The 13,823-nt window shown below is 41.0% G+C and overlaps 1 long non-coding RNA gene across 1 annotated transcript in view; it reads left to right on the top strand.

The window, feature by feature from the left end:
• LOC112838537 (uncharacterized) overlaps positions 1–13,823 on the top strand; it is a 173,998-nt gene that overhangs the window by 1,931 nt on the left and 158,244 nt on the right. The gene's annotated exons all lie outside the window — the stretch shown is intronic.

Genomic DNA, 13,823 nt, shown 5'->3' with positions numbered 1-13,823 from the left:
AATTTGGATGCCACAAATAAGCCTGTGCATGCTGTGTCAGCTGGGGCAACTGACACTTCTCCCTGGCTTACCCAAGCTTTAGTTTGATTTACTGGCACACACTGGTAATTGGGTTTAAACAGAGAAATTAAAACGGTATATTTTGAGAAAGGAGCCTTCTAAATTTCTTATAATGTAATATCTGGAGAAAAGAAAGCATAATGATTTTAAAATTGGAAGACCTTTAATTGTGTGCATAAAGATGGTTGGTTTTCGAGTGCATCCCATCTTCTTTGACAGAGGGAGAAGGCTGGGCCCCTTTTCAAGGTCATATTTTCTCTGTGATTGTCATGCTGTAATAATTATACTACAAAACTCTCATCAAACTGCATTACAAATGATGGTGTTTAAACAATCAAGTAGCTTTAATCTTATGTCTTAAATAAATAATATATGTGCAGATTGTCTACAGCCTATTTAAAAAAATAATCCTACTCATGAAATCTATCATTTTAGTCTTCTATTTAAAGCCTGTTAACCATAATCTTTTTTACCTTTAACATATTCATATGTTGATGATGTTTTTCCATGAAATGATATTAAGTACTCCACTTCCATAGAAAATTATCTCTGAAAAAAAAAATCCCCTTTTTATCCTCTGCAAAGAAACAAGAAGATTGCCAGATTGTTTATCTTTGATGCATATATGGGTATATTTCCATTCATTTGTTGCTGACTAGCAAATTTTCAACTCAACCAATGGCCTAAGTCACTACAAAAACTAGATGTTATATATCATATAGGTTCTAGACATAATAGAAAAAGCTATGGATGCTGGTCATGGAAATTATGCATCTTTTAAATCTATTACTTTTTTATTTGAAATAAGTATGTCAATTTCTGAAGATCACTTGTTATTTTCTCTTCCTTTTAGCTGTGAGTTATTGCTTATACGTTTTCTCGTTTGACTTTTTTTTTTTAACTGAGAGTTTTATTAAACCCATGAATGTAGAGTCCAGAAGAATTTTCCCAGCATTGCTTTATAACCTTTTCCCTCAGCCCTTTACCAAAGGAAAGAGCAGGATGGGCGTGGGGCATGGAGGAGAGAAAGCAAAGAAAGAAAAAAAAATATCAGTAGCAGATCCATGCAGCAGTAAAACCTCAAATGAAATCACATCCAAAGAATCTCTTGTGGTTTCACACAATATGGTAAAATTAGAGATTGCAGGAAACCAGCTAAATTAAACTGGGAGCATTTGAAGAGAAACGAGTAGAGTTTATGAAAATGACACATTGACTGACCAGTATGGTTTTTTATCAACAATTTCTTTGTTAAGATGCAGATCAAAGGAACCTGCATATGTTTTCATTTTGTTCTAACTAGAAAATTACATCCAGATGTTTAATAGGCATTTGGTTGGTTTTTCAGCATTGATTAGATATGTTGGTTCTGTTTGCTTACAAGTGTAGCCGGATCATTAGCTAATGCAAAGAAATGTTTGCTGTGAGTTGCTAATTAGGGCTTTTGGAAACCCTCCATGCTCAAGAACAATTTGTACAGTGGCCAGATGAACTTGAGGGACTTGAGGAAGTTGTTTTCCCTTCTCTGTTAGGGTGGGGAGAAGCAGAAAGCCCCATTCCCTAATCTCCCTTTGCCTACGGGGATTGGGATGCTATCCCTGAGGATTAGAGTGCAAATAAATTAGGAAGAGACCACACAGGCACTCCCAAACACAGAGATAAATGTGCCTTTTCTGGAACAACCACCATGTTGGGGGGGGGCGGTATGTGCGGGAAGCTAACATCTAAAATGCTGAACAGTAACATGTGGAAGATGCTCGGTGCTAATGTTATCAAATACACAGCCTTTTTAAGTATACTTTAGAGACAGATGGGAAAGCCCTTTATGATAAACGAGTGTACTTGAATTCATTACTGTAGTACTTATAATTAAAAATGTCTCCTTTGCAAATTCAGTACTTCTGCAGGGTACAAGAGACCAAGCTTGGGAAGGGGAAGGCTGGGGCTAGTGAAAGGGACAGAGGGAGTGGAATTTTGGATCCGAGGAGGAGCCTGGGAGGAAATGCAGTGTTTACTTTCACAGCCACTCATTTGTTTACCTTGTTAAAGCCCCAAAACTTGTAGGAGATTAGCCATTCACATGGTATTCAAATAAAGTGTTTGAGAATTTGAGGCACCAGGCGGATACACTTCTTAGCTGGCCAATCACGTTTTTTAAAAACACTTGGCCTAGAGAAGAACACCACCTCGGTGGAGGCTGCACTTTTGTTTATTTAAGTCTGTATTTCTAGAGAGGTACCAGTCCAAAATAGCCTGTGTCCATAAGCTATCAGAGAAGTGCAGCCACAAATGCCACTGAACATTTTCTCCCACATACTAATGCCCCCTTCTAGGCCTGTTTACATCTTAAGCACATGGATGGCACACTCCTATGTGTTCATGTAGATTCATGATTAGTTTTCCTTGAAATGGTTCAAGCAGAGGGCCTTTCTGTCAGAGCTCTCCAAGTCCTTGGGGAGCTGCCCTTGAAATGCAAAGACAGTATTTTGGGGCAAGATCAGACATTTCCTGGAGCTCAGAGCATAACGTACCAGTGTGTCCCAGTGAAGTTAGCAAGCCCCTGCCTTTTTTAAACCCATTCTAAAGTCTGATAAAAGTTGAGATAATAACATTTTTTTTGTTGTTGTTATTCTTTCAGTCTAGCATTTAGCTCAACAGAAGCCAGAGTCATTTGGTAGGCAAAAGGAAGTTAAAGGAAGCACCTTTGCTGGTCCTTCCTACATGTTCACATAAAACAAGAGCTGACCTTGACCCCTGAATGCTGTCTGGGATGGCCCACGTTGCTGCAGACCCTGGACTTGCTAGATCAACATTAAAACAGGACACCTCTCCTTTGACCTTAAAAGCTTTTGTTTTGGCAATATCATTTAAGTACCTTTTCTTCTTGAAACTAGCAATTGCTTTGAAGAGTTGAAGCTGGAGTTCAGCTTAGCTGTGATCTCTTGGTGTTCCTCACGGTTGAAGGCCGGTCTCTGGGAATAGATAAGGAGCTAGAACGCTAGGCAGCATTCCAGATGTCTTTGTAGTCTCTATTCTAGGCCTAGATGAAAAAGTCAAATGATATAAATACAGAACGTTGGGACATTTCACAAGACAGCTGGCCTGTGCTCTTTAAAAAGTCAATGTTAGGGCTACCTGGCTGGCTCAGTCATTAGAGAATGCAACTCTAAATCTCAGGGTCCTGAGTTCAAGCCCCAAGTTCAGTGTGGAGCCTACTTTAAAATAAACAAACAAACAAATAAATAAAAATAAAAAGCCAGAGTTACGGGTATGGGGAAGGGAATAGGGAGGACTGTTCCCTAAAAACAAAGGCATATGATGGAAATGTAATATGTGAATCTTTATTGGCTCCTTGTTTAAAAAACAAAACAAAACAAAACAAAAAACCCCCCAACAACTATGAAAGACTTTCTTGGGCAATTTGAATGTGGACTAGATATTAGGTAATATGGAATCATGGTTAATTTTCTTGATGTGAGAAAATTGTGGTTGTGTAGGAGGATGTTATTCTGAGAAGATTCTTGGTAAAGCCTGTAACTTCAAATGATGTCTGTAACCGCAAATAAAAAGTGTGTGTGCAGAAAGAGAAAGCAAATTTGCTGAAGGGTCTACCGTCACAGAATTTAGGGATAGAATCTGTCACTACTCCTTTTAGTATTTCAACTTTCCTGTATGTTTGAAATTTTTCACGATAGAAAGTGGGAAAACCATTCCGGGGTTGGTGTTACATCTTTTTTCTTCATGTGCCAAAATGGAAATTTCCTTTGTAGTTAAAAGATTGATTCATGGTGTTTCTAGTTTTAAAAAGTACGAAAAAAATGGTGTTGTGTTTGTTTATTTTTTTCTCTGATCATGGAAAAGTTGTCCTACTAATAACCAAAGGATTACCTACTCTGCTCTGGCTCTTTTAGTTCTTTTATTATTTATGTTATTTTTGTTTGTTTTCTCTGCAGTCTTAAATGACCCTTAGTTATCAATTAATATAAAATGGAAATCTTTAAATAAATTAACGCATTACATTAACAGTGCTCTGATGTATCGTTTTGTGGGCCATCAAGCTCAGAATTACCAGAAAATCTATAAAACAAAAAACAAAACTTTATATATTAAAAATAAGGTAGCAGCAAATAAATTTTAATTTCTTAATTCCCATTATAAATAATGATTCTACTGGCCTTTTCATTGCTTGAGCCTCACAGTGAAATTTATAAATTGTTGGTTTAATTTTGGAATTTCCTTAATATTTTGAAATACAATGCTGAAACAGATGATTGCTCTGTGTACTAAGCTTTGAATATTAATCTTGAAAGAAATGAAAATAGCACTAAATCTCGGACACTGATGTTATGCTCAACTAGAATCACAGAGGCACATATTTATGATGTGCTAATAAATAAATAGTTTCCCCAAAAAGTCGTGAAAAGTGACAAGGCATAATCTAAGAGTTGGCAGTTGGAAGGTCCCATCTATCATTTCTTTTTCTCTCATTGTAGCTGTTTCACGTGTTTTTTGTTTTTCCTATCACCATTATGTTTATTGAAAGGAAAAATTTCTGTGACAGTGGTCAGCAGATTCTGGTTGGTGTGTGAACAGATTAAATCCACAACTTTCGGCGAAAAACTTGAGTACCTTACAGGGAGGCGAATAGGAAGATACAGGGCGACCGGGACTTTTCACACACTGACTAATCCGTCCGTGCAATATTTCTAGCCACCATCCACCTAAGCAACGATTGTATAAAATGAAAATGATAAAAATTAACAGCTTCACCCTGCAGAAAAAGCCCCCAGGGGACAGAGTTCCCATTCTGGTTTCCCCCATTAACAGCCTCCACACTTCAGAAGAACTGGCAAGCTACAATTGGCACTTGAAAAAAGTGTTACAAAACACTGACAAGTATTAGAGGAATGTTGATTAATGTAAACAGCCTGCCTCAAGGAATCATACCTTTCTTAGGAAAACTGGTTTTCCAATTAGCATTTCTATGGAGACCGGTATCTCCAGGTAACTCCGGGGAGGGTTTCAAGAAGTTATTTGCCTTTGTTGGTGAGAGGGGGTATCATCATATTTACATCTTTAATTTCTGAAAACTCAAAGGAAAAAGCAGTTGATAGGTTAAAAAGTCAACAGGCCTTAAAAAGGAAGGAAATTCTGACACGTGCTACAACGTGGACCAGCCTGTAGGACATTATGCTCTGTGGAATAAGCCAGACACAAAGATAAATACTAAATGATTCCATTTAGAGGAGGCACACAGAGTAAGCAAATTCGTTAACAGGAAGTCAAGTTGCCAGGGGCTGGGGAGGGGAGGGAATGGGGGAGTTATTGCCTAATAGGTACAGAGTCTCAGTCTTGCAAGATGTCCTCTGGATGGACGGTGGTGATGGCACCACAACCATGTGAATGTACTCAATGCCACTGAACTGTGCTTAAAAAGGGTGAAGGAGCGCCTGGGTGGCTCAGTTGGTTAAGCATCCAACTCCGGATCTCGACTCAGATCTTGATCTCAGGCTTGTGAGTTCAAGCCCGACACTGGGCTCCATGCTGGGTGTGTAGAGCCTTCTTAAAAAAAGTTTTTCTTTTTTTATTTAATTTAAAAAATGGTTAAGATGATACATTTTATGTTATGTGTATGTTACCAGTCTCTTTGAGTCAATAGGATTCCTTTTTTGGTCATGCACCAGTTTCACAGTGGATTCTCATCCTGTTAATTTCCTAAATTTGTGCTTACCCTTGCTTATTGAGACTTACTATGTGTCAGACATTCTTCTAAGGGCTTTATTTGTATCACCTCATTTAACCCTCACATCATTTCTATTAGGTAAGTACCATTATCATCCATGTTTTATTGACAAGAAACCTGAAGCCCAGTACTTTCTCAGAGTCGCAGTTGGGAGGGCTGGTTTTGAACCCTGGCACTCGGGAGAGCTCACTAGGAGCCACGTCCCACAGCTGAGTACTTAGGTACCATTTCTCACTCTCCTCTCATGGATTACATCCCTCATTGACCTAGTGATAGAAAAATGTTTATATGTATTTTGCCCACAAGTTTGGTAGGATTTCTCTTGGCACTTTGGAGGTAAGGTTGATGCTTTAAGAATTTATATTCCTGCAAACAGAGCTAACAGCTGCCTTGGGGCTCTGGAATTGTGCCTGCCAGCAGAGAAACACAGCCACTTTCAGTCGTGTGCTTTCTGGCAGCACCCAATCCATACCCCAGATTGCAAAAGCAGCAAATAAAGACGGGCTCATTAGCAGAGGAATGAGGGAGACCGTGAGTCCTAACTCGATTAGGACAGCAGGACAAATTGTTTTTATTTACAGCTTCACAAATGATAACATTTTTAAAAATAAAAATACAAAATTGGGGGGGGAGCATAGGTAGTTCTGTGATTAATAGTGGTTTGAGATGTCCTGGTAACAGTAGCCATGTAGTCAGGGCCCTGATAACACATCTGGAAACATTTGGCCTGTTGAATGTGAATGGATTTATTCCTAGCCTCCAAAGCCCTCTTAAAATCAATGGCTTTCAAGGATTTTTGACCAGGACCATAGTAAGAAACACATTTTTTTTAAATCTCAGTCTAGTTCTCGGTCTTTCACACATGCAGACGCACGCGCACACAGGTCACAAGCACACTTTGCAACACCTGGTTTAAAAACACTGCTTTCAATTTTGCAGTCATATGAGTGAGGGTTCTCCAGAGAAACAGAACCAGTAGGGGACCGAAGTTAGGAACTGGCCGAGAAGTCCCACCATCTGCCATTGGCAAGTTAGAGAACCAAGATAGCCAGTAGTATAATCCCGTTCGTGTAAAAAGGCCTGAGAAGAGAGGGCCAACTGGTAAAGTTTTGGAGTCTGGAGGCAAGAGGAGCAGGAGCTTCATATCCCAGCTCAAGAAAAGAGGAGAGTTTGCTGTTCCTCCACCTTTTTGTTTTATTTGGGAGGCCCCTAATGGATTAGATGATGCTCACTTGCAATTGTGAGGCTTACTGAATCAAATGCTAATCTCCGGAAACACACCCACAGACACACCCAGAAATCATGTTTTACCAGCTATCTGAGCATCCCTTAGCCCAGTGAAATTGACATAAAGTGAACCATCCCAGCTATACAATTTTTAAATTTGATTAACACCTCTGACTTACAAAAAGTCATGAACCCCAAAACTGTAATCAATAACATTAGGACAGATTGTTTCTTTCCTTTACACTTTTTACAACAATAAATCATAATCCCTGCCTTTAAGTCGGTCATAGTTCCAAATCAGTAGGATGCAAAGCTCTTCAGGGAATTTCCTGCATATCCTTTTGTCACTCCCTGCTCTGCTGCCCTTTTCCTCCCCCCCCCCCCCGCATCCCCATCCCAGCGTCCACATCCCAGGGTAGCCCTCACCCATCTCCCTGCCCACACACACCCCCAAGCCTAGAAACAAAAACAAAAACATAAAAATAGAGTACCAGGCTCAGAGCAGAGGGTCCTGAAATGGAATTCCTATCTGCTTCTTACTATATGAGCTTGGGCAAACCACTTGCCCTCTCTGGGCCAGTTTCCTCACTTATAAAATCAGGATGATAGCAATGGGTTTCTCATGGTGGTTGCTAGACTGAATGAGATGAGCTGAGATAACAGTATTAGTCCTTAACGCAGTGGTTGGCCCTAACAGCCTTGTTCCCTTTCCCCCCCCCTTTTTTTTTTTGCCTGGGACTTGATGAACACCCTTCGCCTAGCAGCTGGGGAAGTACCACCCTGCTACGATGCAGCCTGGAAAATCACAGAGCAGCATGGATTGATTCCCAAGGAGTTTTGTGTGGGACTCTAGTCTGGGTCTGGTCATGGCCCAGTCCTCTGGGGCTCAAGAAGTACATCATCATGGTGTTTCTTGGGCACAGGATAAGTGGATCTCAGGGAAAGGCAGGAGCCACTGACCTTGAATGCCCTCCCCCTCCACCCCCTATCACTACATTCATAGGCTGTTTCATACGCAAGAAGAAATAACACTAATACACATATCTTTTTGGAAGTTGAAAATGGAATTTGGGGTGGGAGGGCTTTGAAAAATAATGAACAACAGTTCATCACAACATATGACAGTTGCTTTTGGTGGCTCAATGCCCCGGGGCTGCCCCTTTAGGTAATATAATAAGAAAAAAATGTGGCTAACCAGTGAGAGCTTAATGGAATTAGGTCTCACATATGCTCCTCTTGAATGTCACACCATCTCACCCAACAAATATGAAGTTGTGCGTTGGAAAGACCTTGAGAAACACATATAGAAATTAGGAAGTCATTTAGATATTAATGGAACTTTTTTTAGGAGTGTGGTCTGGTCTAGGATTAATTTTGAACTGGGAACTTCCACTTTCCTCCCAGAGATTTCCTTTCACATCATCTATTTTATTAGCAATGGCCGAGGTCTCTCAAATTTGTGGATAAGGTTTAGTGAGAATTGATGAGCCCTAAGTAAGAATCGTAACGGCCGTGGGTTGCTTATATGGTAGAAGTCAAACTCAGTTATCTTTAAATTCAACAATTCTGTGTCTACCAAGAGACTCTTTGGGACCTCTTCTCTGTGTCTTTCTTCATTTGAAATCAGCTTACTTTAGAAAGATGGGAAAAAATTGGAATATAAAACCTATGTTTATGAGAAGAGTGAGAGAAAAGAAGGGATTTTTCTCTCTAGGTGTGGCTATTTCCAGTCTGGAAAAATTAGACCATCAGGTAAACAGTCTTGGCTACTCAAATTAGGCTTTAAAAAAAAAAAGAGAGAGAGAGAGAGAACCTTATGATTTATAAGACATAGTATGTTTAGCATTGCTGTATGTGTATACCAATCCTATCGGCTTTCCCTCCCCCAAGGCAGCCATTTCAGGAAAAGTTCTGTTTGGGAAGATAGAACAAAGCCTATCTTTATGCTGTGAACAGTACTGAGCTCCCAGGATTGGAGGAGGGGAGATGGAGAAGGAATAATGAACATGCAGAAGGTGGTACTTAGTTCTTCTTAAATTTCACTCAATAAGAATTCCTTCCGTGTCATATGGGGAGGCATATTAAGGATTTACAATCGGCCAACTGTTATCCAATGTCTTCAAACAGGTCCTTCGAAATACACTCCTCTTTTTCAGTAAGTGTGTTCACATAATAATATGTTCATTCACAGGCATTAGGATGAGCATGGACTGGAAGGTCCATAATTGCACTGGGTTAGAATTAGGAGATTCTTTTTCTTCTTTTTAAAGATTTTTTAATTTATTCATTTGAGACATGGAGATACAGAGAGAGAGAACATGAGCAGGGGGAGAAGCAGACTCCCTGCTGAGCAGGGAGCCCGATGTGGGGCTCGATCCCAGGACCCTGGGATCATGACCTGGGCCGAAGGCAGACGCCCAACCATCTGAGCCACCCAGGTGCCCCAAATTAGGAGATTCTTTTCTAGGGCATGAAGTATTCTCATTTCCATCACCCCTTTGGATTGACTATAGCAGCCAAGATGGTGGTGGGGAAAGGTATGGGTGGGGAGAGGGTGTTCATTGTGAGTGAAAGAGGTTAAGACTGAGAATGTTGATTTCCAGTGCAAAAAGAGCCTTCCTTCTATGAACCCTATCATTCATGTTTCTTGAAAAATGTCCTGATAAATAGAATACTGTATAGTTCCATAATCTCAACAGATATCCAATAAGAATCTCAAGCTAAATTTAGTTTCACCAAGTTTAGCTCAGTGATCTATGTAGAAAGCAAAAGCAACAGTTCTTCCATGTGTGAAAGGAATCAGTAGGGAAATAGCCTCTTGTTAGGACCCAGAAAAGGGCAAATCATCTACAGTTTGGTAATGATGGCCTCCAGCAAGCCTTTAAAGGGAATGGAACTTCTTCCGTGGAGCAGGGTTTTTTTCCAGCAACAACTCTTAGGGGCTAATGCCCTACTCATAAAGCTCCAGCTATAGACCTCATACTGTGGGCTTTTGGTCCTTAGGCAGACATTTTCTAGTTCCTTAATTATTAAGACTTAGCTGCCCCACGTCTCATTTTGGGGGCGGTTAATGGAAGTTAAAAATTTTGAAGCATAATCCATTCCAAGTAACAAGTTATTAACCCATGTGTTTATTTATTTATTTATTTATTTATTTATTTATTTATATTTTTAAAGATTTATTTATTTGAGAGAGCGAGAATGAGAGAGAGAGTACACGAGAGGGGTGAGGGCCAGAGGGAGAAGCAGGCGAGGTGAGGGCCAGAGGGAGAAGCAGGCTCCTCGCCGAGCAGGGAGCCCGATGTGGGACTCGATCCCGGGACTCCGGGATCATGACCTGAGCCGAAGGCAGTTGCTTAACCAACTGAGCCACCCAGGCGCCCAACCCGTGTGTTTATTTAGATAGACATTAAAAATATAGTTCTCTTTTAGCCATTGAAGACATAAGGAACTATGTAAAAGTCAGTTCTTCTTTCAGAGAGTGTAAGTATAACTAGGAAATAAAAACTAATGTTTTAAATGATGAGTAATAATAAAAATAAGAATAATAAACTCTGTAAGATAGTACATGCTAAGGGTCAGGTGAGTGTTATGATCAGTGAGCCCTGTACCTGGAGATGACATGAAGGCCTTCAGTACCTCACGTTGGGGACCCAGATTCTCTCAGCTAGCACTGAACCTGGACACTACTATCCTCTTGGTAGGGCAAAACCAAATACTGACATATTTCATTCTCTCATACAAATTAAAGCTAATTTTACTAGCAGAAAATAACTTATATTTATGCAGTCTAGAAACAATTGGGTACATCTTCATGAAAAATAATCTGGCTATTCAGCTATGCTTCGGCGACTCTTTCTGAGCATTTCCGGTAATAATTGTTTTCTACTCATTGATTCTTTACAAATGCTCACTTAGCACTAAAGGTGTAAAAACTAATGGGATGAAAATTTAAATTAAAAAATTCCATCCATTAACTTAACTTGGTCTGCAGTTGGTGGAGAGAGGGCCTGAGAAGACTGTCACAACTCTATTGTAGCAATAAATTTTCTTTGGCCCAGCTCCTGAAACAGTAGCATGCCCTGAAGCAGAGTTTGGGGACAGCTTTCAAACTATAGCAGTGGTCAGAGGGAATTTTAGTACCGGCAGGTTGGCAGGTTGAAGGAAGATGCCTTTCGGCACCTTCATGGTCGCCATTACCGTCATTACCACCTTCTAACTATTGTTCCCGAGTTCCCTGTTCTGAGTACTTTACATATGAATTCATCTATTCCTCACAATGACTCTGAAGTCACTACTGTTATCACCTGATGGTTAATCTTATGCGTCATCTTGACTGGGCTAAGGGAGATGCCCAGAGAGCTGGTAAAACATTATTTCTGGGCGTAACTGTGGCAGGATTTCAGGAAAGGATTAGCGTTTGAAGCCGACTGAGTAAAGAAGATTGCCCTCACCCGGTGTGAATGGACATCATCCAGTCAGCTCAGGCCTTGAATAGAACAACAAAGATAGGACGAAGGCAAATTTGCTGTTCGCTTGTTCTGAGACATCCGTTCTTCTCCTGCCCTCTCACAGCACTGCTGGTCCTCAGACTCCAACTGGGATTTACACCGTCACCACTCCCATCACCCCTACCATGGTCTCATTCTTGTTCACTCCTTGGCCTTCAACTGAGAGCTACACCATCAACTCTCTTGATTCTCAGGCCTTTAGAATCCGACTGAATGACACCGCCAGCTTTGGCTTGCAGGCGGCCTTCTCAGTCTCCATAATCACATGAGCCATTTCCTGTAATAATTCTCTCCCTCCCTCCCTCCCCCCATATATCTCCTATTGGTTCTGTTTCTGTAGAGAACCCTGAAGAATACATCTCCGTTTCACAAATGGGAAACTGAGCCCGAAATCTCACAGCTAGTGAGTGGCAGAGCCACATTGCCGTCAGCGTTCTTAGCCCGGATGCCGGCCGCCTCTCAGGTGGATTACTGACCACCCCTTCAGCTAAGGCCAAACCTCTGGGTTTAACTGAAGGAGCTGGACTTAAAGCAGTCCAGTTTGGAGATGTTAGGAGTTCCTGTCACCCAGAAGCATCAGAAGAACCATAAAAGAAAGAGATCTCTCTCAAGCTCAGGTACAAGATTTGTTCGAATGATCGATATCTGCTCTGATTCTTCCCTGGCATCTTTTTTTCTTTTCTTTCCTTTGCTTTGCTTTGCTTTGCTTTGCCTTGCCTTGCCTTTTCTTTCGTTTCTTTTATCTTTTCTTTTTTTTCTTTTCTTTTCTTTTCCACTAAGCTTTTTATTTTAATTCCAGTATAGTTAACATACAGTGTTATATTCCTGGCATCTTTTTCTTCACTTCTGGCCCTTAAGGAAATCGAGACAGCTTATAGCAAGTCTTGTTCTTTCCAAGGGCCTCACAGTGTCTTTTGGACCTAGTTTGGGTGAGCAAATGTGGGCTTTATCTGAGGCAAGGGAGAGTAAACATGTCTGGAGAGTATGCCTGGTAGTACTTGTAGGAGAGGGAATTCTATCCCCCTCTTGTCACAAATGATAACTGAGGGAGTCTAGGAGAAGTCACATTTCTGCCCCCCTTCTATCCTCTTCTTGACTACCTTTCTCTCCATCCTCCATTCCCTCCAATAAGCTAATCTGGGTCACACATTTTTGGTGGATGTTGTTACTGTTCATTAAAGTTCAGAAATCATGCCCATCTTTCTCTTTTTCACTGCCATCATGAAAGGCCAGCTTAGTCTTCCTGGTGCATTCTGAAGATGCTCAGACTAAGGAGGTAAATGCAAGTGGGAAGCCTTGCTTACAGGTCCTGGCCTTGGCCTCATCTTCCTCTACAGATGTACCAGACATGCGCTGGATTTGGAGAGGGGGCATGAGTGGGAGCTGGTTAGTGCACTTGCCCACTTAGTTCTTTCTTCCCATTTTGGCTCTTGTTCAGAGTGTGTCTGTTCTCTCCACCAGCAAAAAAACCCTGGGGAACCAAAGAAGGCAGGAATAGGAGCTGTATTTCAGAACTCTCCTCTGAACTTCTAGCATCAGGAGGACAATGTTAGATAATGCTACCGCTTTAATATCAGTGACTGACACAAGCTGAGGGAGGAGAGGCAAAGATATATGGTCCCAACAGGGCCCACGAATGGACTGGTTGTACCTTTGTCAATATTGAATCAAGAGCCATAAAATATTTCATCTTCTGTAATCCAATAATCTCACTGCTGGAACTGTGTCCCGAGGAAACAGTTCAAAGTTAAGACAAGATAATGGTAGGTATATGATGCCCAGATCTTAGTTTCTAAATACCATTATCCAATAAAAGATATTAGAGATCCTTGGAGAAATGGCCGATTCAGATCTGGGGTAGGGAAACCTTTTGTTGTGAGTGGATGAGCAATTTTGAGTGGAGAGGTAGTGAATTGTACTTTGGATTGAGCTTGAGGTACCTGGGGGATAGACAGCTACAGGTGTTCGGTGGGTACTACCCAGATATGGATGGGACGTAGTTTTGTATAGACACAGAGGTGTAGATACAGACAGATTGCAGATTGGTAAAAGGGCCCGCCCAGTAATTCCTTCATCACTTTGTAGGAAACTTCCCTCAGGTCCTTGGTGAAAATGAATTTTTCTGGGTCCCACCTCAGGGAGCAGAAGAGCTGGGTGATTTAGTGCCGCATGGCCAAGAATTTCACTATGGAGCCCTGGCCAATCTTGTTGAGAGGGCAAAAGGGATACTGAAAGCATAAATATAAAAGGAAAAACCATGAAACCAAACAGGAGAAAATATA

This window comes from Callorhinus ursinus, unplaced genomic scaffold (genome assembly GCF_003265705.2).
Source record: "Callorhinus ursinus isolate GAN/ISIS: 27379988/994484 unplaced genomic scaffold, GSC_fseal_2.0 scaffold113, whole genome shotgun sequence".
NCBI classification, from domain to species: domain Eukaryota; kingdom Metazoa; phylum Chordata; class Mammalia; order Carnivora; family Otariidae; genus Callorhinus; species Callorhinus ursinus.
This window is presented reverse-complemented; position numbering and strand designations above follow the sequence as displayed.